Genomic DNA, 27066 nt, shown 5'->3' with positions numbered 1-27066 from the left:
GATGAGGTTTTGCTGCATCCAGGGCAACTAAAGAGTTAATGCAATATTTCATTTGCTTTCTCCACCATAGCATATATTATCTTTTTTTTTGACTGTGTAATACGATGCAAAGTTTTTTAACTGATACAATTGTATTCTATTATTTTCCACTCTTCAGGGAGATTTTAGGCTCATTTTTTGCATGACTGATGCTCACTCGCTGCATCTCAGCGCTGACACAGATAGCACTGTAGGCACACACACAGAGAGGGTTATAGCGAGTGCACGGAGAAATGCAAAAACATATGGCAACATGAGGAAACTCTCCATTTTTTATATAATAAAAGCAGAACACGTGTTGCTGGATACAGTGCGCGGGATCCAAAAGATGGAGTTACTGTCTCCTTCAGATGGATTTTTATAGGATTTGCCTAAAATAAAATCTAAGCAGGGATTCTGTGCAAATTTGCTCCTTTGGAGAATTGAACTTTGAATCAAATTTTGCCTGATCTGATGATGAAAATCAGTTTGGGGGTTTCTTTTCTGGGTCTCTAGTGAGCATTTGTCCAGCTTAACTGAATATAGCATAAGCTCCACTCAAATGAGGCCCCACGGTGGCAGAGCAGGGACAGTGCCTTGCACAGCCCAGGAAGGGGCAGGCAGGCTGCCCAGAGTGGAAAGCAGAGGGTCCACCCCAAAACCACCTCCTCCTCACTTTGGGGTTGCATCCAGCCCCAGAGAACCCCATGGGAAGGGCAGAGGGTGGCCACGCTGGTGTTCCCCATCAACATGGGGTGGCACATGGCACACAACCTCCCATGTGCCCAGATTTCCCTGAGAGGGACCAATCCCAACTACCTCCCTCCACTCAGCATCCTCCAGACCAGGAGCTTGTGCTGGATCGGGTCTCTTTCAGTGGGTTCTCCACCCCACAGCGCTCCAGAAGCGGCTCAGAAGGACATCGTGAAGGCTGCCTGGCTGCTGGCGAAGGTCTTAAAAGAAATTATAGCCTGCATAAAAATATTCACTCCAGCCAAGGGCCTTAAAACATTCCCCTGAGCATTGAACAGTGACTGAAAGTATATTACTGTGCACTTAAGGTTACAGTAGTAACCCAAGGTCAAATAGCAGCGCGTTATATCCAGACAACTCAGGGATGGATTTGCTTCAGTGCTGGATGGTAACAACAGGGAGGCAGAGGTTTCACCAGGCATTGGAATTTAACTCAATATTCAATTTACCCTGGAATCAATTTTGATGGAGTACAATTCCCATTTATAATCCCAGGTTATTGCCAGCACTGTCATTTGATTAGACACCAGCAGACTCATGCCAAATGCATCCCTAGCCCCTCAACCCATGTCAGGGCAAGGGATCTCCTGTTCCCATGGACCACGCCACGCTGCATCCCACCTCATGGCCTTCAAAGGGTCAACCCCAGCCAACAGGGCTCTGCAGGACCCTCGGGTGCAGCCAACTCACCCCAAGCCCTTCCCTCCCTCCTGGAGGCTCTCCTCTCACTACACAGCTCAACACAGATGATACAGAGGGGCAGAGGAGATGTAGTATTTCTCTCAAAGTTAAGTTCCCATGAATTTAGAATTCTTTTCTCTGAGGGGCTAATTATATAATTTCAATGTTTACTCTGTGCAGACAGATCGTGTAAGATGGTGCCCCAGGGACAAGAGAGCTGGATTTAAACCCTAGGAAGGTAGCACTCATTGGATAGCTTTATGGCATGACTCTCATTGCAACCTGCTGCCTGTTCATTTGTTTTGCAGGGGGTTCTGCTGCTGGTTTTTCCTCCACTGCCTTTGATTATTGGTCATTGATGCTTCATTTCCTCATTGCTGCTCCAAAGACAAACAGACTGCTCAGTGCTCACCCGTGCTGCACAACCACCTCCACACAGCTGCTCTCCACTCCAGAAGCATCAGCCACTTTGCATGAGCCACACCATTCCTGCCCTTCCACACCCATGTGTGACCATCACTCATGGCTTGAGACCTTCTAGCTGGGCTGCAGGTGCTCCTGCAAGGACCATTGAATGGTTTGGGTTGGAAAGGACCTTCAAAATCATCTAGTTCTGATGCCCAATGGGCATTGCTGATGGGTGCTCTGATTACCCAAGAGGTCCCTGCTCTGCTCAACACCTCCTGGGCACATGTGGGATGATAACTCAGTGGCCTGGAGCAGAAGAACCTCATAATAGCTCACAGGCAGCTCCTCGCCCCTTTGCTCCAGGCTCTGCCACAGCCAAATGCTTCTTACTCCCCGAGTAAGGCTTTGTTGGGAACAGCCATATCCCAACCCTGAAAGCCCTGAGGAAGAATGGATGGAACCACCCACCACCCCAGGGCAGAAACGGTTAGTTCCAATGGGCTGCATTGCCTAGATTGCTTTGAGCATCCCTCATGGCTGCCCCATCCTGGAAGGAACCACTGTAATGACATCCTTTGCACAGAACCCATAGGGAAGAGGCTCAGCTGGCACACGCACCCCAGCCCCAGTGTTTGCACATGGGGGTGCACACATGGCTCACCCCATTCCAGCACATCAACAGCATCCTGCTGCTCCCAAAGCCAGGTGGAGACCTTCCCTGCAGCCACCTGCACCAAAGCACCCCAGCTCCTCCTCGCTGCGAGGGAGAAGAGAATGAAGAACAGTTCACACTCCTGTCTAAGATCCACAAGATGTGAAACACATCATCAGACTTCAGCCTTATTCTCTCTTCCCCTTGGGAGAACGCTCCCCATAATTACAGGCCTGGAGAAGCCGTTTTCACCTCTCGCTGTTCACAGCTATTTATATTTAACATATTTAGGCTTCCTGGGTCAGATATGGAAATCATTCTACGCTGAGCTCAACCTTAAAGTTACAATCACTGCTTAGGAACCAGGTGCTGAATACAAAAAGGAAAAGCTTTTAAAACTGTGCAATTAATTTAACCAAACAAAAAGAAGTACAGGATGGGGAAAACTTTATCATCTTGCCTGTGGAACCGGGAGGGAAAGCAAAGGCAATGAGATTATCCATTTCCAAAGTTCACAATTCCCCCAGCAGCAAGCTGTCCCTTTAACCACTACTAAATTGTTTTCTGACAGTCCTTGCTGCAATTTTATCCCCTGACATTTGATTTACATATGATCTTTAAGCACCACCACTGCTGTAATAGCTATTTGGTTAATATTCAAATCACTCTGTGATGTCACATACCTTGATAGGTCATTTCACTGCAGCTTGGCAAAATGCATGTAAAAATAAATGTATAACTAATGAAATAAACTGATTAAGGGGAGAAATCAATCGTTTTACTGCTGTAGTGAAGATCTAGCAGTTAATTTAGCATGGATCTGCAAGGGTGCACGTTAATAGAACAGGCTCTCATCTAATTGGTGCCACAGTAAATGAAATACAGTAATATTCCATGATGCATTGGAAGAGTTCACTTCATTTTCTCTGCTCTTTCCTGATAACTGTTTACAGCACAATGGTGGCTTTCCTTTATTTATTTCTTCCCCCCCCACCCCCCCAAGCACAAGGAGGCAGAAACTCGCCAACTCCAGTAAGCCTGGTTAACCCATCCCAATTAGCAAGTCTAACATTCTCCTTTGAATAACTTGTTTAATCAAGATCTGCAGCTATTTTCATTCATTTTGAGCTTTTTGAAGTTTTGCCCCCATTGCTGGGAGCTGCTGCTCCTCAGGCAGCTCATAAAGAGGATCACACTGCCCCATTTGCCCAGCTTAAGGCATCAGTGCTTTTCAGCCCGGCTCGTGGCACAAGGAGGGACCCAAGAGACCCAAATCAGAGACCAGGGAGTGAGAAAGGGTATCCCTGCATCCCACCAGGTGTCCCAGCACCTGAAGCACAAGGATGCTGTACCCCATGGCTGCCTCATCCCCCAGCTTGCCCATGGGACTGCACCCACATAAACTTTACTCAGACTTGGAACAGCTGTAGTAAATACAGAAGACCCAGAGGGCTCTGTTAATTCCCCATACATTTAATCAATAGGATGCTGCCCTGTTCAATACAGCTGTCAAAAACACACAGAAAGTCCCATCTGGTCCTACCAGGTAGAGAGCCTGAACTCTCTGATCTAGAATAATTAGTTGACTGACTAATTACCACACCCCATTTCTCCTAATTTAAGGTCATCACATTAAGGATGAGTTAGCACCTCAAGTCTAATATACAACTATAAATATTTGAGAAATGCCATCTCGGAGCAGCCTGCGCTTGTTCGTCTGTGCTGGAAGGCAGAAGGAATGAACCCAGCAGCAACTGGTGAGTCAGAGGCCAGGGAACATCCTCTAAGTGCTCACACTGCAATAGGAGAGCATCTCCCCTCTCCCAAAATATTTGGCTGTATTATAAAACAAGAAAACTGGAGAAAATGATCTATACAAAAGCTTTGCATAAAAAAGTGATCAATGCAAATTCCTCTGAGAAAATTGCACCAACAGATGGAATCAACCCATTTCCAGCAAATGCCTCTGGCTGTGCAGATGGTAATTATAGGATGTATGTAAATACACAAGCTCTAGGAAGCACAGCAACACGAGCTGCTGAATTTGGGCATTGGAGGGGGATGCCTGCCCTGGCCCTTCCTGGAGCCCCTTGGCAAAGAGCAAACTGGGACCTGGAGAGGTTTGGTGCTGCACATGCACAGCCCACCCCAAGCACCAGCATCTCACAACTGCACATTCTGCCCTCCAGCTTTTGCCAAGGAAACTTCTAAACCCAAACCTCAGACTGTGCCTCAGCACTGGGACCTGCTGCTGTCCTCAGGAACAGCCATGGTTGCATCAGGAAGGGATGCCCAGCTCCCTCTGTGCCAGGAGACAGAACCTGATGCCTCCCAAGGGATGGGGGAGCCTGTCCCTCCTAACTGTCCCAGGCAAGAGAGTCCCTGAGCCCACAGCATCGCACTGACTGGGAGGAGGTTGCACCGTGCACAGGCTTGACGTGGCACAGCATCGATGGGCAGCTGGAGAGACCCTAGGAATGCCCACAGGGAACCCGCTGCAGGTCTGGCTCTGGGTGGCTGTGCAGGAACCCCCTCCATCCTGCAGGAAGCATTTCAGTAAGGACTATGTGGGACCCGGAGGTCTCACACCCCATAACCCTCATCGCAGCAGGCTGTCATCCCTGCAGCAAGAGGGCCACAGGCACCCAAAGAAAACCCAAACCTCAGATGCCACATTCTGGGCTGCCTTATTCATGGAAACAGTGTCTTGGAGCAAACAACCCTTGATTAAAGCAATAGGCTTCCTGGACTGGCGAGTGGGAAGCTTGATGGGAGAAAGAATAAGGGCTCGAAGAGACCTTTAGTCCTCACAGAGGCAGCTGACATGATGGGCAAAGGATGCCCAGGTATTTATGGTGCCACCTCCTGCAGAGGGGCAGTTGACCTCAGCCAGGCACCAGCCCCAGCTCTGGGGTGCAGGACAGGCAGGGCTCTTCCCACCCATGGGGCAGAGTCCCCTCTCCTAACTCTCTTGGGATGAGTTTCTGTGCTCATGCTATTTGGGGATTTTGTTCTGCCAGTTTACTGCATGCAACATTCTCTGGGTTGACACAGCTGCTGCATTGTTTTTGTTATTACATTCCTAGTTACATATATTTACTAAATATTTTCTCAATCTCCTGATGTTTCCCAAACCATAGGTCTCATTATCCTCTGCTTTACCAGCTGATGTCACATGGTTTGTAAAGGAAAACACCAACTTACAGATAACACCATTAAGCTGTAGGACATTTAGGGAGCACTGGTGGAAAGAAGGTGGCTGTGGGCAGACCTGGTCCCCACCAACACCATTCCTCAGCCCACTACAAGCACCAACAGCATCTTCAGCTCCACCAGCTCCCACACACTTCATCCCTCAGCCTGTTGTGCCAGCATCCCCCTCTCCAGGGCCAGCAGGTGATCAGGCTTTTTGCCTTTCCCCCTGCCCCCATGTTGTGTCAAAGAATATTTCCAAAGCTACTGTTGCTGTTGACACTTTTTTCTCCTTCCAGGAAAAGTGCTCACAAAAGAAGTCTGTGGTAAAATGTTAATTGGAGCCAAGTAATTAAACAAAGACAGTTAGTGATCTCTCCAAAGCAATAAGCTTTTGGTGCTTTGTTTTAGTACTATAATAATTACTATCATTCCACAAAGTGCTTCTGCATTTGACAGGAGGTATCCACGTGCAGCTGAACGCTTCCCACAGGACTGACAGCACAGGGCACAGAGCTCCAGAGCACCTTGCCCACCATGCCATGGGTATCCTCCTCTGATCCCCAGCAGGAGGGCTCCTTAGCCCTGCTGAGACTCATGGAATCATAGAATAGTTTGATTGGAAAAGACCTTCAATATCATCAAGTCCAACCATACCTGTCCACTGCCAAACCAGATCCCTGAGCATCTCATCTACCCATCTTCTAAACCCCTCCAGGGATGGGGACTCCACCACCTCTCTGGGCAGCCTCTCCCAGGCACCAAGCCTCTGCTGCTCAAGGATTGGTTCCAGGCACCTTTTCCTCCATCCGACAGCCTCAGGGACTGTGTCCTGCTTGCTCCTGCCTAGCAGCACACTCCAATACCTCCCTGCCCCCAGCTCCTGTTTACACTGGGAAGAACAGATCCAGATTGATTGCTGCTTTTTCTGAATAAAAAAATCCCAAATAGCCAAGGCTTCTTGCTGTTTCTTCCAGCTCTGAAGAGCGCCAACAGCTTCACAGGCAAGACCAGCCCTCCCATTACACATCCTCCATACCCACAGGAGCCCCCAGAGCCAACCCAGCACTGCTCCAAGGAGGCATGGCAAGCACCCTCACAAAGCAAGAAGCCTTTTGCCTGGCTTCAGAATTTCCAGTGTTTCAAAACACTTTAAAAGAAAATCGCAGCCTAAATGACCTGTTGATTGAAAAGGTCTTAGCATTCACCAAGGATAGAGCTGAGAACAGACCAGCACCCACCTCACTACAACCTCCTTTCAGGAGCTGTAGACAGTGATGATGTCTCCTCGCTGCCCCCTCTTCTCCAGGGTGAAGAGCTCCAGGTCCCTTGGCTGCTCCTCATGAGACTTATTCTCCACTACATAGGACACCATTGTGCTGGGAACCTGTTAGTATCGCTGCACAGAAGTGTTGTACACAAGAAACACAAAGGGAGCCACCCTCAGACATCCCTCCCTTGTGTTTCATACATTAGATTTCTATCTTTTCATCAGCAATCACAGACAGATTTTCTCAGCATGAGAACTGCCATGGAAATTGAAAGATTGTACAGCAAACTTTCTTCCCTTGATGCCCTGTCTAATTGTGCCGCCTTTGATTTTATTAATCTGTTTTTATTAATATCCTGAAGGCAACAGGAAAAAAAAAAGCTTTTTTTTCTGAAATGGCTCATGCTGCTTGTATTTTGTTGTATTAATTAGGATAGTTATATGGCATCTAGGACATCTTTATGGAAGGAAAGTACTGAGTCTCTTCAAGTGCCCTCTCCCTGCTTGGATGTGGGGCCAAGTGCCAGCCTTGCAGGCCTCTGCAGTTTCTCCAAAGCCATCTGCTGCCTGGTAGCCAGAGATCAGCAAAAAGCACCTCCATGTATATCCCTGCCTTTCCTGATCAACCATCTCCAGGCGCTGTGCTCCTTCGCCCCTCATTTCTAGGGGGCCAAAAAATGAAAGCATCACTAAGTTTATGCTGAAGCCAAGTGGGTTTACCTACCAGCCTGTGTCAGAGCTGCTCTACAAACCCAGCAGAGCTTGGAAGAGACCCAATGCACATCCCACAGCTGGGGAGAAGCACAGTTCCTCCCACCAGCAGGTACCCAACCTCAGCCGAGGTCAGCCCCACATCAATATTGATGCTATGGCTGCTGCTCCATGATCTGTACATGCTAGAAAGGCTCAGCCTGAGCAGGGTGTTGCTAAACCACAAGCTGCATAATCTCTAGCAGAGCAGGACAGAAGGAAGGCAAAGCCAGGAGGAGAAGGTGGCCATAACCCACTTCATAAACACAACACAGCCAGCAAGGTGCACGCTGCTCACACCATGATGGGCTCTGCCCATCCCACCAGCCACTGGGGAGCTGCCCTGCAGTACTGGCCACATTGGGTTTAAGCTTTTTGCCTTTATCCCTTCCTTAAAATCACTTTCTATTTCATTATCCAGTATAAAGTAGAGCTTCTAGGTATTCGTTACCAAGTTCTCACATCAACAGTTACTCTGCACTTGTTCAAGAGGCTGTTACCCCTTCAAGCCAGTATTGATACTAACAGCACAGAAATTAAAGCTTTTTCATCTCAGAGCCAGTCATTGAGCTGTGAATATTTAGCAGATAAGGCACAGGGTTTTGCTTTTATATAAATATAAAAGAAATATAAATATAAAAGAAAATACTTTCAAAACCACACTTTCAACTTCCACCTTTGGACTTGCAAAATCACACAGGATAACAAAACCTGCTTCATCCTAGCAGGAAATGCCTGTACACTGGAAAAGAGGGGAAAGTCTAGAAGTGTTGGCAAGCAGTAGAGCACCGCAGCATTGCAACCAAGACTTCAGATTTCCCAGTGTCTTGTACAGCAGTTTGCAGGTGTCAGTTCTGTCTGTAGCACTTGCATTTTTAATTGTTATAAAATCAGTAAAGCTCTGTAGGCACAAACACAAAGCTATAGAGTGCGTGTTACTGCCCAGCTCTCACACCATCACCCATTTAACCCTGCCAGATGCACACTGGGGAGGGCACAGGGGACAGTCCTGTCCCTCCCCTGCACCCAGGGAGGCACTGGGCTTGCCACAACAGGGGAAACACAAACAGCCCTTCCAGCTGCTGAGCTGCATCTTTATTTTAATGGAGAGATGTGTGTCATAATAGCACATGTGGGGTTATTGATGTTCGCTTTGTACTTGCCTGTAAAATGCACTGACACAGTATATTGCATGGTCAATAGGTCTTTAGGGTTTTTCCAGCAGTATTAAATATCATTTTAACTGACATGCCCATGTACCTTATTAGTTGCTCCTGTGGCAGAGGGTGAGATAGTGCACGGGAAGCATCGGAGATGGGCATGGGGCAGCCGTGGGGCTGGCAGGCAGCCCTGTACAGGCCAAGAGTGTGGGTCTGCTGGACAGAAACCAGCAGAAAAACAGGGCTTTTTTTGGGAACTGCACATTTAAGGTGCCAAGAAACCAGCACAGAAACACACACAAAGACAACATCAGATGATGGAGCCAGCATCAGCCACCTCTGCCCACTGTGCCACACTCGCTGCCCTGCAGAGAGCAGGGTCAGCTGCCCAGATCCCATCTCCTTTGGTCCCTGTACCCTTGGGCAATATCCCCAGGATGCTCATGCAAAGCCACAGAGCACTGGGATCAGCACCTCTCACACCTTCCCCTGCAACTCTCCTGTTCTCCAGTCCCTCTTGTAGGGCAAACCCACCCCTCCTGCCCCTGTCACCATTTCCCACCCACACAACAGCAAGGAGAAGCACCTCTACAGCAGGTCCAGGCAGCAACTCCAGGCTCCAGGCTGTGGGAAGCGAGGATAACTGCTGCCCAAGGGCTTGCTGCAACAGGCAGCCAAGAACTGAAACTTCTCTACTTGTCACCCTACCAGAACACACCTTCAGCAGTTCCTTGCAAAGTTTGGGAGGCCAGGAGGAGTGTTTGATTATCTGATTTGAAATACGACCCTCTAAAGAACCCTCCCTATTGAAGAAACCATAAAAAGAAAATCTTTCCTAATGTCACTCCTTCCTCCCTGTTCCTCAGGAGCCAGTGAGCGCTGCCATTCATCACCCGGGTGACACTTTCATAATGTAGTCCTAGATAATGGCACACCTTCCAACTTTCCAGAATTGGCTGTCAGGGAAATCGAAGGAGACAAGTGTGAGATACAGGAACAGGACTCCTTGGTGGATACCAGAGCTGCAGAAATGCAGTGAAGCTCAGGCTGGCTGGGGTGCCTGGCGTGGGGTGGGCAGAGGGCCAGCTGCTTGCAGAGGGGACACAGCCAAGGACAGCGTGGGGCATGGAGAGGGCTCTCAGCACCAGCAGTGTGGGATGAGCCTGGGGGCAGCATCAGTCCCAAACTCGGTCCAAGAGCATCACTCCCTCACATGCAGGTGGGTCACAGGCACCCTCACTCCCCTCCCAGTCCTGCAGTGCCTCTATTCCTCTACTCCAGGGCCAGTCCTCACACCTGCGAGGCAGAGAGGGGAGCCGAGCAATGCCCCCCAACCCCAGCACAGCTCCTTCTCCCCCAGAACACACACCCATGCTTGCAGCACACCAGAAAGCACCAGGGCTACACACTGCCCTCTCCTCAGACACCTTGTCCTCAGGCCAGCCCACCCTCACCTTCTTTACACATCCATAATGCTCTGTTGCTTGATCAGGAATGCAACCACCCCCACACTTCCCCCCCCTTCCACCCTAGTCCATCATGTAGCTTCCAGAGTCTCCCCAAAATCCTTCTCACTCTAGCTGCATAAATTCCTCTCACATATTCAGCCCCAGCTCCCCTTCCAGCACTCCTAACACACACAGTCTGTCTGTCCGCCTCCCTGCTTGGCCACAGTGGAAAGTGTTTCACATCTGACTCTTGCAAAGCAATAGCCCTGTGTTTGCAGCCTTTCCCTCTCTCTTTTCCCAGCAGCATCAAAGCAATCGCAGCCTCCCTGATCCATGCTCTGAGTTTTCCTGCCTTGTTTCTAGATACAGCCTTTCCAGGTGTGCAGATGCATTTCCTGACTTGTCAGCTCATCTTGCCTTGGGGGTTTCTAGTAGTTTATTCTACCTCTTTTTACCTTTTTAAGTAGAACCGAGAGTGTGACACCCGAATAACTGCAGCCAAATCGTGCATTTCCAGTCAACAAGATGCTCAAAACTTATTTCACAGCCATTCCAGTGAACCCTAAACCTGCCCCAGCACAGACAGGGCAGAGCCACTTGCCCCAGTCAGGGGTGAATAAGCCTAGAAGAGAGGCCAGACCCCAGCAAAGCTCCCTGCTTGCAGACACCAGCCAGGTGGTATCAGCCTGCAGAGCTGGAGCCCAGCAAGGCCACTTTGCTTGGACACTAACACAATAATCATTGCACATGCTGTGCTCACACCCCATATACCCCATTCCTGGGGTCTCACACAGCCCTGGAACACACCCTCCCCTCTGGCAGACAAAAATCCAACAAACCAAGTTACTCTCTTCTGTAGCTGAAACTTGAAGCTTTTTTCCCCCAAAAGCTCACAAAAAAAGCTCAAAAGCTCACAGGTACATTCATGGCAAAACCAACACTACTAGCAACTTGCCTTTGTGACAGTGTTCATGGATACAGCTTCAAAAAATCAAAGTTTTTAGACATTAACTCTTTGTCTTATCAAATTCTCAACTCTCAAAAAAACCTTATAGCCAGATAAACACACCGTGTTGAAAAAAGGTACTAGGACACATCACTCACCTGGAAATACAGTCATCTTCCACTAAAAAGCACGTGTCTGGAGTTTAAACACCACGAAGAGCCCCGGGCAGAGCTGGAGCCACCAGTCCTCGTGCATCCCCTTCCAAACAGACCAGAGCGCTCCTCTCCCGAGCTATATATACCCCCCGCCCTAACGACTCATTACCCCCTGCTGCTGCTAATTAAGGGCACAGGTCACGCTGGAGGAGTTGCCTTCCAGCTGGTGCTTGAAGTCAAAGAGGGGATGAGGAGGAGGTGGAGAAGTGCACAAGTGCCTGTGATGGTGCTGCAGACTGTCTCTGGCTCCCAGGTACCTGCCCCACACCTGAGCACAGAGCAGCCTGCACCACAGGATGGATATGCAGCTGCTGATAGAAGCACATCTCAGTCCCACACAGCAGCAAGCACAGGTGAAGCTGCACCTGCACCCCCTGCGCTCCCTGGGGAGAGACCAAGACCGAGGGGTCCTAGGAAGCAGCAGCGTTGGTGCAAAGCTTGCACATTTTTAGCCTGTTTGCATTTCCCTGGGCACATCATGCTCAGAAGAGAAGAGAAAGCGATTGCTGCCAGCTGGGTGCCTTATCTTTGTCTTTAAATAAATATGATTTTGTCAGGTTTATGAAAAATAATATAGCGTGTTATTTTTCATAAGCCTGACTGATATCTCCATTTCCCATGGTTCAACTTAGGCCATAAACATGACCCTGCTTGAATGATTTCACCTTCCCCATTGAGCAAAGAACCTCAGCAGCACTCAGACCAAGGTCCTGACTGATTATTGACAAATTAAAAATATAAGCTATTGACCAGACACTGAGATAGAGTCCCTGAGCCGGTGTCCGGAATCTCAATGAGGTTATTGAAGTGGTACCGATCGATACTGCAGTTATAACACAGGGAGCAGCGGATCGCCGCATACATAATGCATGGGGAGCGGGCACGATGCTTAAGTAAATAGTTGTTCAAATTAACAAGGGTGCTCAGATATGCATTCCTTTGCTTACAGCCTAATGACTTTCTAAAGTCAGAAAAACAATCAAGCAAGCAGTGATCCAAGCAGCACCTTCCCCTTCTGAGCCTCCTGCAAGGAATGGGAGAAGGGATGGGGACAGGGATGGGGACGTTTCCACGTGAGCAGCCAGTAGCACCACAGCTGTGAGGCAGACCCTTCTCCAAGGGTCTTTTTATCCCTGGGGAGAGGTTTCAGCTCCCCTGTTTGCTGTGTTTTAGGGTGAGGGATGGGGCAACCCTGCTCCCCGCAGGTGCTGGCATCACACCGATGAGGCTTTCCTGGCAGACGTATAAGTGAGAGCATGGTGTGAGCCACCTTACTGAGGAAACCATGTCTCCAGCAGCACAGAGTGTCAGAGCTCAGATGAGGCTTGAGGCATAAGGTGACTCCCCTCATCCCTGTCCCTACTAGAGCAAATCCTCCCGGTGAGGAGCTCACCACAGCCTCCCCGCGACTTCCCCAGCTCCCTGCTCTCACCCCAGTGCAGACATCCTTTATTTGCTGGTTAAGTGATTTCTTGGCTGTCCCGCTAATGCTTGGTGACGTTTGTATTGCTTTAATCAATATTAATTATCTTTTGTCCCAAGTCAACAAAAACCATTTTTTTTATTCCCTAACCATTAGTTTTATGTCATACAGGACTTGTGCCACTCTCCGGCACCACCAGGAAACCTCCCATCAGCCTTGTCTTCTCCAGCTCTTCCTCCTCTGTCTCCAAAGATTCCTTTCCTTCCAGCCCCTCTCCCCAGTGCCAGGACGCTGGGAGCCACTCACACAATTCCGAGTGCCCATCCGAGCCTGGCGACTGCCGTACTTCAAGAGTTAAATGCTCTGCTCAGAAGCAACATCATTTACTGGCAAAACCCAATGCACAGCGTGTGTACCAAGGCCCCCGAGCCCCATCCTCTGGGGAAGGCGTCGATCAGATAGCTGCCTGCATGTTTGAAAACATTTATGTCACGGCGCAGGCTGCCGGCAGGCTCGCTGGGTTTCCTGGCACTGCCTGATCGACAGGGTCAGATCCCAGCAGCTGTTTTGAAGGAAGAGGAGCTCTCGGCAGCTGTGTGTAGTGATAGAAACCACCCGGGATGGTGCCAGCAGACTCAGTGCAGGGCTCCATCCTGGCTCTGCTCTGGGGAACGATGCTCTGCCAGCTCAGCATCCCCCTGGCCACCAGCGTCTGCTGCAGGGAAGCAGCACCGGCTGCACAGGGTGGGCAGACACAGCAGGTCCTGCGGTGGCAGCAGTGGAGCCCCCAGCACAGGAAGGACCTGGAGCAGTTGGAGCAAGTCCAGAGGAGGCTGTGAAGATGATCCAAGGGCTGGAGCACCTTCTGTATGAGGACAGGCTGGGAGAGATGGGGTTGTTCAGCCTGGAGAAGAGAAGGCTACAGGGAGACCTTAAAGGAGCTTCCAGTGGTGAAAGGGGCTCCAGGAAAGCTGGGGAGGGGCTCTGGATCAGGGAGTGCAGAGATAGGATGAGAGGGAACAGTTTTCAGCTGAAAGAGGAGACATTGGGATGAGATCTTAGGATGAAATGTTTTGTTGTGAGGGTGAGGAGGCCCTGGAACAGGCTGCCCAGAGCAGTGGTGGCTGCCCCATCCCTGGAGGGGTTCAAGGCCAGGTTGGATGGGGCTTGGAGCTCCTGATCCAAGGGAGGTGTCTCTGCCCATGGCAGGGGTAGGACTGGATGGGCTTTGAGGTTCCTTCCTACCCAAACCGTTCTATGATTATATGACACCTCTTGCTGGGTCAGAAGGCTTTGGAAGTGTAGCAGCCATTGAGCCCCCCTGTCTGCACCACTGGAGCTGGAAAAGCAGCCTTTGCTACCTCCCCAAGGACCAAACACATGCAAGAGGAGGTCTTTGTTTTCTCAGAGCTCCAGATCCCAGAGTCAGGTGAATCTCAAGCTATGCTTTTGTTCCTGAGCTGGTTTCCAGCCCTTTTACTGCACAGAAATGTGGGAAACTGTTCAAAGAACCAAAAAACTCTACAAAAATAAAAGCAAAACTGCTTTTAATTTTTAACCTCGTTGTCTTTGAGGCAATCTTGTGATTGCATAGTGTGACTCCCAGCTGTTTAGCACTTAGAGCTGGCATTCTCCTTGCACAGAAAGATGCAGCCAGAAATCAGAAGCACCCAGATACCTGTACGTCATGTTTTGCACAAGCTTCGTGTTTGAGACTGGCATCTGATTCCTCTCACCATTCGGCACGGCTCTCTCATCTGATGGCTTTCTCCGAGTGCCTGCGGTAATGATGTGGAGTTATGCAGCAGGCAGCTAATCACGGCCGTGCCGCTCGGGGCTGAGGAGTAAGGCTTAAGCAGGCTCCTCCGTTTTATGAAACACTGTGCTGCAATTCCAGCGCCGAGGAAAGGCTTAAGCAGGGAGCAGCTACTAACAGATTCATTAAACTCGCTCCAGAGCAACTATAAAATATCAATTTAGTTCACCAGGCGGCTTGAACTGGTGCCAGTGGCAGGGAGCACCTCCCAGCTGAGAGCTCTCCAGCTCTGAAGTGTCGCTCTGATATCACCAGGACTGGAGTAAGACAGCAGGCGATGATAGAAAGCAGCGAAGCACCCCAGTTACAGGGCTCTGAGAAGAGAGAGCCTGCTGGCTGTCACCAGCTCCCCACGTCCAAACCCCAAGGAAGTCCCGGCTTTAAAACCAGCCAAATGTCTCCGGAGTGAAGCGGAGAGGGTTGTGCTGGGTGGTGCCGGTGCCCATCGCAGCTCCCACACGCATTGAGCAGGTTCCCATCTCCTTCAGCTCCTCTCACAGGGAGTGCAGGCAGCGAAAATACCCTCAGTCACCTTTCTACTGGTGGTGGCCAGTGCTTCACAGGAAGGTCAGCCCAACCTTTCCTGCTTTCACTCTATAATGAACATTTTCTCTTCTGTCATGTATTTTCAGAGCCCCGAGGAAATCCAGGGCATGATAATCATGCCTAGAAATTTAACTCCTGGCAGAGCAATCCCTCCCATATAAGTGGCCCCTGTACTGCTGTATTTCCATCAAGCCATGCAGATGATGCTCAGGTCCTGCTGGGCTGCCCAGCCCGTTCTATGCAAACAATTATGATCTTGGCTTCTTTTCTTTTCCGCCAAGCAGAGCCCACCCAGCCTTGCTTGCCGCGACATTGCTGTGTGCGATAACAAACATCAGAAGTGCTGATCCCTCCACTCCAGTGTTAATGAAAACGTCTGGCATTGCAGCATGAAATATTCATGGTGCCCTTGTCCCTGCTGCCCGACTGCTCCGCCGATGCTGGCCCCGGTGCCACAGCCGGCAGCCAGAGCACAGCGCTCGGAGACCACGCCGTCTCTCTAGCAAATGCAAGTGCAAAGAAATACCCATATCTATTCCTTCCTCTGGCTGCAAGGTTCATTAGAAGAGCTACTGGGGTGGATTTTGTTCCTGGTGGGCTGGCCTGGCAGGCACCTGCCTGAAGGAGCTGCGATCCTCATTAAAAGTCACTTCAGAGCCCGGCCAGAGGAAGGGGTGGTGATGCCAAGCAGAGGGCACTGGAGAGCGTTTACTCGCACGTGAATCTGCTGCTGGCACTTGTCAGCAGTGAAAAGGAAAGGAGGGTGTTTAAATTAGAGGGGCCGGCAGCAGCACACCCATCTAGGGGGGCTTGTTTCAGTTTTGCACCTGCTAACAAGTGTTTAACAGCAGCAGCTGGTCCTTGCTTTGCCATTGCGAGGCATCAGGGCTATCAGAACCTGCCATTGGCATCTGTGTTTCTCCAGGCCTTTCACTGCATGAGCAGAGCACCGTGGATCCTTTCTTCCCTCATGAGATAGGCACGGGGGATGGAAATTGGGGCAGGGATGTTCAGCCCCAGGTTGGGTGTCTGTATCACTGTGATATTGCCAGGGAAGAGCAAACTGAAGCATAAACCATCCCAGCTCCCATTAAAAGTGCTTCATCATGTGGCAGGGAAAAACTAGATCTAGGGAAAGAAGAGGCTGTGGGAAAGAAGGCAAATCCTCCTAGGTGCTTCTCCGTGCGATGGCAGTGGGGAAACAGAGCTTCTTCACTCTGTGCAACCTGTGCAAGCCTCTGGGATAGCACACCTGGGCACGGTGAGCTGATCCCCACCCACTCGTGCTGTAGCTCACAGGCAAAAATAACCACGGATGAAGAGAGGATGTTTTTCAGGAACACATTAAGCTGAGCGGGTGAGAAAAAGGAGTGGGTGAGGGGCTCCTGTGAAATTCAAATGCTTCCTTTCATGCACTTTCTAAATGAGGCTGCTCCTTCCCCATCTGAGATGATGCTCCTGCCTCTTGGGTGGCAGAACCAAGGAGCCTCTGCAGGGAAGGATACAGGGTCAGCCTTTGGCCCGTGTCCACATCCAAGTCCTGCTAGAGAGACACCAGTGGGGTGGTACTCACACAGCTGCCCTGACACCCTATAACCCTGTATTCAAGCAGGATCTGCATGACCATGACACCCAAAGCACCAACTCCAGCCAGGAGTGGCATCCCGATATCCCTGTTAGCCCTGGGCTACCAGCAGGTCCCTGGCAGGGAGCGCGTGGGTCGCCAGGCAGGGGCTGACAGCTCTGCCTGTGGCTGAGGTTCCACCAGTGCCCACATACATTGAAATAGCAATCTTTCTAATCCTCAGGTCATATAAGTCATCTTATTTATCCAGCTGGAGCAAAACAAACAGATAAGGAAAACACCGGGGCACAGAGGAGGGACAGAGACCTTTATTCTCTGTCATGAGTCACCTGCCAGGGGGATCATCATCAGAGGAAAGTTATCAGCAGAGCAGTGAAGCACACAGGCGAAAAGCAAAAGCACAGAGAAATCAGATGTGCTTCCAAAGCAAGCACCGAGCCAGAGCTATTGCTGCCTGGACATCACTGCGCAGGGACCAGCACAGAGTGGAGCGGGGCTGGAGGACCCACATAGAATCATGGAATGGCTTGGGTTGGAAGGAACCTCCAAACCCATCCAGTCCCACCCCTGCCATGGGCAGGGACACCTCCCACGGGATCAGGGGCTCCAAGCCCCATCCAGCCTGGCCTTGAACCCCTCCAGGGATGGGGCAGCCACCCCTGCTCTGGGCAACCTGGGCCAGGGCCTCCCCACCCTCATTGTGAAGAATTTCTTCATAATGTCTAATCTAAATGTTCCCCCTTCCAGTTTAAAGCCATTCTCCTTCTCCCTGTCACCTCACGCCCTGAAAAACAGCCCCTCTCCAGCTTTCCTGGAGCCTCTTTCAGCACTGGAAGCTGCAATAAGGTCTCCCCAGAGGCTTCTCTTCCTCAGGACGAACAGCCCCATCTCCCCCAGCCTGTCCTCATACAGGAGGTTCTCCAGCCCTCAGATCATCTCCATGGCCTCCTCTGCACTCACTCCAACAGCTCCGTGTCCTTCCTGTGCTGAGGACTCCAGAGATGAATGCAGGACTCCAGGTGACGTCTCGTAAGAGCAGAGCAGAGAGGGTTCCACTTCGTGGCCTCTCCCTTTGGGTCACTGACCCAGATTTCATAAGGGCTGGTTGACATCCTCTCTTGCAGGTTCAGGAGCTGTGGCCTGAGGTTTCTATTCCCACTCTCAGCTGTTCAAGACATGCAACGAGGACACCAGAGGCATGCTCGTGCTCTGGATGGAGACATCCATAGGAGCTGTGGGACTTGCTGTCCCCACCTGGGGACCCATGGCAGAGGTGGCACTCGCTGTCCTCATCCAGGAACCCACAGGAGCCGTGGCACTCGCTGTCCCTGCCTGGTTCCAGGTAGCTGAGATGTTGCATCGCTGCATAAATCCAGCTGACAGCTCCTCCTCCGGGGCAGGGGCGGCCGAGCCTCTCCAGCGGCGGACAGGGATGTGAAAGAATCAGAAAGAAACTTCAGCAGCATTTGTATTCCAAACAGCCCTGTTCTATTCAACTTCACTTTTAAATGTGTTCCTTAAGTTTCTTTTCTACTCCTGAAAATTTTCCTACAGTGAAAAATAATGCACGGCGCAGGCTGGAAGGAGCAAGTGACTTCCATCTCAATGACACGTCTAATGCGCCTGTGAATGGAAACTCTCTTGCTCATTCCAGTCCCGTCCTTTGCATTTGGCTGTTCTGAATTTAGCCAGGCAATCATTAAATCTGAGTGATCTGGAGAAAGGAGTCCGGGCCGGCGTGTTCAGGCAGCGAGGCAGAACCGCTATGTGCGGAGAGACGCGCACCCCGCGTTTGGTGAGCCAGGTCCAGAGGGTTGGGGTCCCACTGCAGGGAGAGAGTCACCCCTGCAGACGTGGAGAGGAGGATGGAAATGGACCCTTCTCGCTGTCCCCATCCTCGACAGCCCCTGCGAGTGTCCACAGGTCAGGGCCAGCGGCTGGGGGTGCTCTTGGGATGGAGTTGTGGGCAGCAGGTCTTTGGTCTCAGGATTTCGCCTCTCCCTTTGTGCCAAAGCATGGACAGAGGGTGAATCAAGATGAGAACCTGTGTTTAACCCAGTGAGGTGGCTTCTCCCACCCTCAGTCTTCTCTCTCCTGCCCTTCTCTCCACTGAGAAAGGAGGGAGTATTTGGTGTGCAGAGCATTTGGCCACAGCCTTGCTCTGGCTTTGAGCAGAAAAGCTGTGCTGCAGAGGAGCTGATGAGATTTTCCATCCAGGTGCTGTTACCTCTATGAGTTTGGGGTTTTTTTCTCCCTTTTGGGATTCTTGGCCAGGCAACTCTCAAAACCTCTTACCACAGGCAAACCAGGGGAAGCAGTGAGTGGCTTAGAAACAGGTGAGAGTGGCTGGACTCAGTTCCTCTTAAGTATTTGGGAGAAATCATGAATTACCTCTTCTGTCACAGCAAACCGTGTAATGTCTGTGCTGAAATATCTCATGGAACCCAAAATGGACCATGAATACATTTTGCCTGGTCTTCAGTGAGGTGCGGGATGCGTGATGCTGCCTCTGCAGGCATCCTGCATGTCCCACCATCCCCAGGCACAGCAGCTGAGAGACACAAGGAGCAGCCCCAAGCCAGCTCTTCTGAAGATGCTTTTGATAAAATAAGCAAAACTAAATGAACCCTTGCAGCCAGCCTTGCTGTAAAGATCATGGGAAGTGCTGCAGCGCGTGACACGCAGGTGAGGAGACTTGGTGTCTCCCCATGCTTACCATTCAGGTAATTAAGCCAACACTATTCAGAACCACAGCAGAGTTATTTAATCACTAACTTCAGGATACAATTGTCACTGGGGGTTATTCTTAAGCAGCCAACTTGCAGGTCCAAGCTGACATTGGTGGGGCGACTCTGCTGCTAATTAGTTTAGTTCTCTGCTGTTGTGCCTTTTTTTCTGTTTACATAATTAATTCTGTGAATTCTGTATTCTCACTTAAACTCACTCTTTTTTTTTATAGAGCAATCACTACTAAAAGATGAATTTTTTATAAGTTTGCCTTTGTTACTGTAAATTTTTTATAAACTTCTTACCCTTAAGGAATATTTCTTATAGCTGGCAATAAAGTATGTTAATTTCATTTGAAAAGGGAAATGTAAGTTTGTATTTTATTAAACACACTCACTCCCCATCTATCTGCACACACAGGGGGTGCCTGGGGTGTCGAGGGCTGCGCCAAGAGCAGGGGTGGGAGGGCTGTGATGACCCCTGCGATCCAAACTGGCTTTAAGGGAGCACTGAGAGCACATCCCATGCCCATCCCCAGCTGGACATCCCACTCCCACCGCCCTGCCTGCCCCAGGGCTACTGGCTCTCAGTTCTTCAAGCTTCCCAGCCCAGCCCTAGGCTCTTTCCAGACCTGGGAGGGCTCATCCCCATACCCAGAGCCCCGTTGTGCTGGCAGGAGGCTGTGGGCAAGTTCTCACCCAGGGCAGAAAGCTGCTAATGAGCCCCGGCCTCCATCACCAGTGCCTCAGTGGGCTGTTAGCCATGCCAAAAGGTGGCTTTTAGTGTGATAAATGGTAATTCAGATTAGTCTCAGCTTGGTGGTTCAGCTGCCCGAGGTCAACCACCGACGTCCAGTATCTTCCTGCCAGGCTGACACCCGCAGGGATGCTCAGCACACAGGTCACCCTCTGCTGTCACCGCCTCGCTCCACTGGAACCACGGTGCTTTGCAAAGGTGAGGCTGGCAGTGGGGCAGCCAGCTCCTGAGCTCTCCTTCCCGTTTGCCACAAAAATTCATATCTCTGGAAATGAAGCTCTTTTTCTTTCACTTGGGAAATATCACAGATATTCTTCCTGCACTTGCATAGCACTTGAGATAGTGGGTTCAACACACAGAATATCTTCACGATCACTGAAATAGGCATAATACGTATCTCATGCGAAGCAAGGAGGCTGTAGATCCAGCAGCAGTGAATATTACTGCATCATAAAGCACAAGCTACTGAAGGAGATAAAGAATGTTCTCCCCTTCAGACAAGGCACCAGCAATGGTCTGACATGTCCTCAGGTGAAGGCTACCTGTCTGAAACCATCCAACGCAAGAGCAAGTGGAGGGCAATCAGCAGTGACAAAGACACAGACGTTTTCCCTGATAAAGCACCAGAGTAAAGGGATGTAAACATGTAGCTGGACACAGATTCCTTGGCTGGTCATCGCGTTATACGTGGCGCATGGTCCCCGTGCTGCCCACAGTGCTTGGCTGGGGTGCACCAGCCCAGGTCATTGTGGGGATCCCACTGATCTGGGGACCGGGGGAGCTGGTGAACTGGAGCTCAGCACAGGCTGAGGGAGGACCAGGTGGCAAGTGCTGCACTCCCCAGTGTTCTGTGCTTTCCAGAAAAATGATAATGACGTTAAGCCTCTTGCTGAACTGAAGCTGTGGAGAGCAATGCATTAATGGCAACCAAACCAAGGTTTGCTTTGAGGCACTCCAGTTCCCAGAGCGTGCTGGGGTGCAAATGGGGCCAGCTCGGTTAAACCCACAAACCTTCCTCACTCTTTTACCCCTTATCTACTGCATGTGAAATGGCATTCAATTTTCTTTGCATCCTCCTTTTCATGCTTTCATTTCCTCAGGTTGCTTTCATAAAGGGATTGTGCGTTATTAATATTTGCAGAGCTGCAGGGAAGTGCACCCCCTTCTTTCACACAGGTTCTGTTTTCACTGTGAGCGCAGACGAGCTGCCTTCCCCGCTGCACCAGGACCACCACTAAGTGAAAGTATAAGGGTTATTCACCTACATCGAGCTGGCTACATCACACACAGTGTGATTCTTAGTCCAGCAGTAAAAGAGCTCTTTGTTTTTCTCTGAGTTACTCCACACAAGTAAAGTCTTTGCCAGGGATGTGACTTAGCTGGGCAGTGACCCCCAAACAGTCTGGTTCCCATCTCCCTGGGCAGCTCTGGGTCCTGCTCAGGCCGCCCTGAGGAGCGCGGTGCCACCAGCATCCCAAGGGATGCAGCACCAGCCATCCTGCAGCTCCCACACAGCCTCCTCGCCCAGCAGAGCCAGGGCTTCCATCGTCACCCGCTTCAATTGCAAAGTCTTCTCAAACCAAAGCAGCTCCAGAGCCCGCACACTCGTAATAAATGGTTTAGGAGAGAAAATGCCAGTGTCAGCCTCAGTCGAAGATGATCTATGACTCCTCAGCCTCATTTGGGCTACTCGGAAACAAATCGATGGGCTACTGGGTCTCCAGGCTAATAAATAATACCAATGATAAAAATAAAATATAACTAAAAGTAACGCGCTGCGTTCATAGGACACATCCCTCACGCTTAATAGAGGCTTGGCTATTGAGCTTAATTAAAAGTGACATCAAATAAACTGTTCTTTCACATTTGACTCCAAACCGTCGGCTGCTTTCTCTTAAGGACAGAGGCCACCTCAGCTGCTAATTATCCAGCTGCAGTGAGGCAGCAGCATGGCTGGTGCTGGCTGGCTCGCCTCTCCGCAAGGGGATCACCACTGCCCTCCAACCCAGGTAGTGATAGGTGAGCTCAGAGAATGATCCCAGAACTATACACACACCCCCCTCAGCCAATATGGCCATATAGCTGTAATTCACCCTAATTATTTCCTCTGCTAGAGTATGCATTAATGACCTTGGTATTAACGCTGAGTGCTACCATTTGTTCCCATATGCATAGGAGTGCTCATTAATACCCTGTAAATTGTAACAGGATGCTGTTAAGCATCACTGTGTATTTAAAGGGGTTTCCCTGTGAGAGCGAGAAGACACCAAATGTGTCTGCAGGCCTGATGCTTTCTGGGAGGGCAGGGTTGCAGAGCTGGAAACCATTCAACAGTTGTACAACATTGAGTCATGGATTTCCCTGCTCAGTGTTGTCTGAAAGCCCCAGATCTACCTCTTCCTGGTTTCCTTTTCCCCTGGAACCAGATGGGTCATAGAATTATAGCATCATGTGATGTCCTGAGTTGGAAGGGACCCACAAGCATCATTGAGTCCAGCTCCTGTCCCTGCACAGGACAATCCAACATCCACACCATGTGTCTGAGGGTGTTGGCCAAATGCTTCTGGAATATCATCAGGCTTGGCATCATGACTGCTCCCCTGGGGACCTGTTCCAGTGCTCCACCAGCCTCTGGTTGAAGCTCCTATTATCCAGTTTAGGCTTCCTCAGCTACAGGGTAAAATACTGGCAAAGCCAATGCTTGTCCCAGATAAAATGCATCTGAATCCCACTCTCTCCTGCTGCAAGACTTCATCCCCCTTGCAAGATGCTGAACTCCCTTTGGCTGCGCTCAGCGCTGTGCTTTACCTTAAGCATGCATTTCTTGTTGTCCTTGTGAGGCTCAGAGGCTGCTCGTGGCTCTCTGCTGTGTGTTGGTGCAGTGCTGAGGTTTTCCTGGCATCCTGCCTTTGCTCGGGGTTGACCCTTGGCACTCACACTCCTCCGTTTTACAGAACTGGGGCTCACAGGAGGCTCTGCACCACCCTTGGTGGGACTGGGGCTTCATTGCAGGGCCCAGGCACCTCCTCTAAAGGTTTCTACCCCAAAAACCTTACGCCTTTTGCCAGTGAAAATGTGACAAGAGGAAGGATGCCCATGCCCCAGTCACAGACACTGAGGTCTATGCCACATCTTCAAAAATTGTAGCACAAATACAACTCTGGCTTGGACCTCAGATGTTCTTCAGCTGATTGTCCCCCGAGCCATCCTTTACTCCTCCATGGTCACCAGCAGCCCTGCAGAACCACTTCTGAAGAGCTGCTCATCCCCAAGGTGCCCTCACCTTGATCCCAGCCCTTGAGAGGACAAGTTCTGCAGACTCAACCCATGCTCTGTGGCCACCGCTGACACTGAAACCCCCAGGGAGCATCTCGCTTCAGAGCAGGCATTTCAAACACCACGACAACATGAAATCAGGAACCGGCTCATTTTAATCTTTCCTGCTTTGATGACTTCAGATCTGTATTAGCACAAGATGTTTCTAATCTGTTATCTATGGCATTTTGTTTTCCCTTTAATCACGCAAGGTGGGCTTAACCAGGAGGATATTATACAGTTCCCTCCCGCTGCTTCTTTGCAGCTCAATACTTGCACATACTAATAATGCTCAATTATTTGTTATACAGTGTCTAATATTTTCTATAGTAAACAGAGTTTTGTTATCAGTTAATACATTGATGAAAAAGCATGAGTTCGTCGATTGAATATGTACTAAATACAGAAATATACTTGAACTATTGATTGCCCCAGTTGCTTATGTGAAATATTGATATCGAGTGTGCAGGTTTGCCCTCGGACTGTTGAGTCATGATACACCAGTCACCATTTTTAATAATAAAGGGTGACTATTTTTGAACACTTCACAAGAAAAAAATCCATTTGCTAAATGGGTTTGTGCGTGTTGCTGGGACCACTGGAGTGGAACCGGTGGGAGAGGAAGAAGGGGAAAGGTGCCAGCTATCTGCATGCCTCAGGAAACACACTCTCAGCTGGGAAAAGGCAGATTATCCTCTGTATCAGAGTTACATCAAAGCTGTTAATAAAATCCTGTCAGACACAAAAGAAGCAAAATCAATGTCTCTAAAGTTTGGATACCTCAATATGAGGGTTGTCCAAACAGCCTGGTTCCCCTCTGCACGCAGATTCCAGCACGGGAGCACAGGTTGGCCACAAGTGGGAATTTCACTTGCAGTTTTCTGAAGGATTCTGAATTTCAGGGAGGAAAAAAGCATTCTTTTTCAGACCAGAACAGGGCAATTTCCAAGTTGCAATGAAATTTGCTGTACAGATAAACATAACTCAGGCTGAGAATCCCAATCAAATTGCCACGTTTCGCAGGCTGTGGTGCATTAGCTGAGCTGCAGGAACTGTCTGTGTACGTGCTCTTAGTTTGCAGCAAATGTAAATTTATGTTTAAATCACTTTCTTGACATTTTGGATCGGTAACAGCACTTTGCAATTACCCTGGGATAAGAGTGCACACAGGACAGTTAGCTTAGGTGACCTGCAGCAACCTGTTAAGTGCATTTACTTATTTGCAGAAAAGAAAGAGGGAGAGTAATGAACTGAAAAGCTGTGACGAAGAAAACTCATTGTGTTGCCGTGACTTCGATATTAAATTCAGCCACAGTCATACTAGGGCAAACATCCCAGCGAAGCCCCATCCCTGGAGATGTTCAAGGCCAGGCTGGATGGGGCTTGGAGCCCCTGATCCAGTGGGAGGTGTCCCTGCCCATGGCAGGGGTGGGACTGGATGGGCTCTGGGGTCCCTTCTAACCCATTCTGTGATCTGCCTAACACAACAGCCAAACTAGTCTCTGATTCTATTTATGGTGGGACCCCACACAGTATCTCCCAATCAAAGCAGATTCCATGGCAGCGCGGTCTGGAAACCACCATGCAGGTCAGGAGCTGCTGCTGCCCTCCATCACCTTCCCCAGGGCAGCACAGGACAGAGCAGCAGTGGCCCCAGGGCTCCATTCCTAGGGTTACATCCCCATGTAAGGTAGCTTTCAGTGGAAAAAGGACCCAGGCTCTTGAAATCCTATATCACTACCCACATTCGGTGCACAGCTGTCCTCCTGTCTTTACTAACAGCCCCTCTCTTTTCTACAACTCTAATGTTTCTCTTGCCTCCCCATTTCAACCCTGAACCCTCCCCTCTCCGAGACCATGTTCAATTAATGTCTAATCTCCACGACTCTCAGCCAGGAGGCGGATCGGTTACTGCCACCAATAATGACTCCATTTACACAGCTCTTTCAGCAGATGCAATGTGATCCTTAAGCCCATGGCTTTCCCAGTCCATTCACAAACTTCTTTAGGCATCCCCCCTCATTAAAGAGGTGCTCCTGTCTTCTTCAGCCCCACCTTTGCCCAGCACTATAGAAGAAAGATTTCCACCGTATGGAATTTCTCCTATGCAGCAGCCAGAGACCAGGCAGTGTTAGAAAGCGCATCCCTTTTCTTCCAGCTGCAAGGGAGGGTTTGTAAGAGGATGGCAGCAACCTGGGCTGTTATGGCAAAACCAAAATCTGAGGGCGACTGCCAGCCTGAGCTCGTCTGCTGAGCTCCCAAAGCTCTGTAAGGAAAAGCTGTGAAAAATGATGCCAGTTCAAACCTGCTGGGTAAAGAAATGGGAGGAAATGAGAGATTTCCAGATAGGGAATTTCCAGTCACAGTAGGGAAAGGCATCCAGCTGCAGTGGGAATCTGTGGTTTAAGAAATAGAACAAGCCAAAGAGGGGCACAGCAGATGGGATTTCACCATCCCTGCTGTAAGAGAAGTGAGGTTTGGGTGGAGGTGGGGTCTTGACAAGAGGCACGACTGATCTGTATGGAAGTAGGGATGACCCAGAACCCCACCAGCTCCTTGCTCCATTTCCCTCCCAGTTTGAAAATCTCCAGGAATCGTTTCAGAGCAGCAGGCGTGGAGGAAGGGGTGGTGAAGCCCCTGTGCTGGCTGATCTGCCAGCTGAACCCACAGCCTCACGCATCCAAACGAATTACACAGTGAGTAGTGCAGCAAACAGATTGCTTCTGAATTTTAGACAACACAGCAGCTTAAACTGGAACGGTGTTACCCCAAAGTATTGATTTATTGGTGATAAACAATGATGGAACCAAAGGGTCGGGATCAGCTGTGCTGTGCCAGCCTGAAGAGACACCATGGGCACAGCCCTTGCTCTTGCATCTTCACTGCTTCTAGTTTTAATTTAGCTTAAATGTTAATTGTCCGAGTCAATGAATTTGCATATTTCTGTGTTCTAGCCATCTATATTTGGCAGCTTGACTGCATGACTGGAAACTCTTCTGACCTTTACTATCAAATAGATTTTGGATCCTGGGAAATCAGAGAACAAATTATGTTCATCCAAAACATTTTGACCCCAGAGGAGCAATGAAAACTCCTGCTAACCTGCGACCTCCCCAAAAGGCAGCGGTTTTAGTTGGGAAGTGAACAAAATTAATTCCAGGTAAATATTAGCACTGGGTAAATGGTAAAATGCACAGAGGGTACTTTTTCAGGTTCAAAATATAACTGTGATTTGATTGCATTGTTTAGCAAACACCATTTATTGATTTGCAGGTTTAGAAGCTGTTATGAAGAGTTCTCTGCCCAAGAACCAAGGATCAGGAAAAGCCTCTAGAAAAACACGACAGGAGCAGACCCATCACTCTCCTCAGCGTGACTTGTGTCGTCCTACCTGATGTAGGGTGA

Source organism: Phaenicophaeus curvirostris, chromosome 17 (assembly GCF_032191515.1).
Source record: "Phaenicophaeus curvirostris isolate KB17595 chromosome 17, BPBGC_Pcur_1.0, whole genome shotgun sequence".
Classification (NCBI taxonomy): Eukaryota; Metazoa; Chordata; class Aves; order Cuculiformes; family Cuculidae; genus Phaenicophaeus; species Phaenicophaeus curvirostris.
This window is presented reverse-complemented; position numbering follows the sequence as displayed.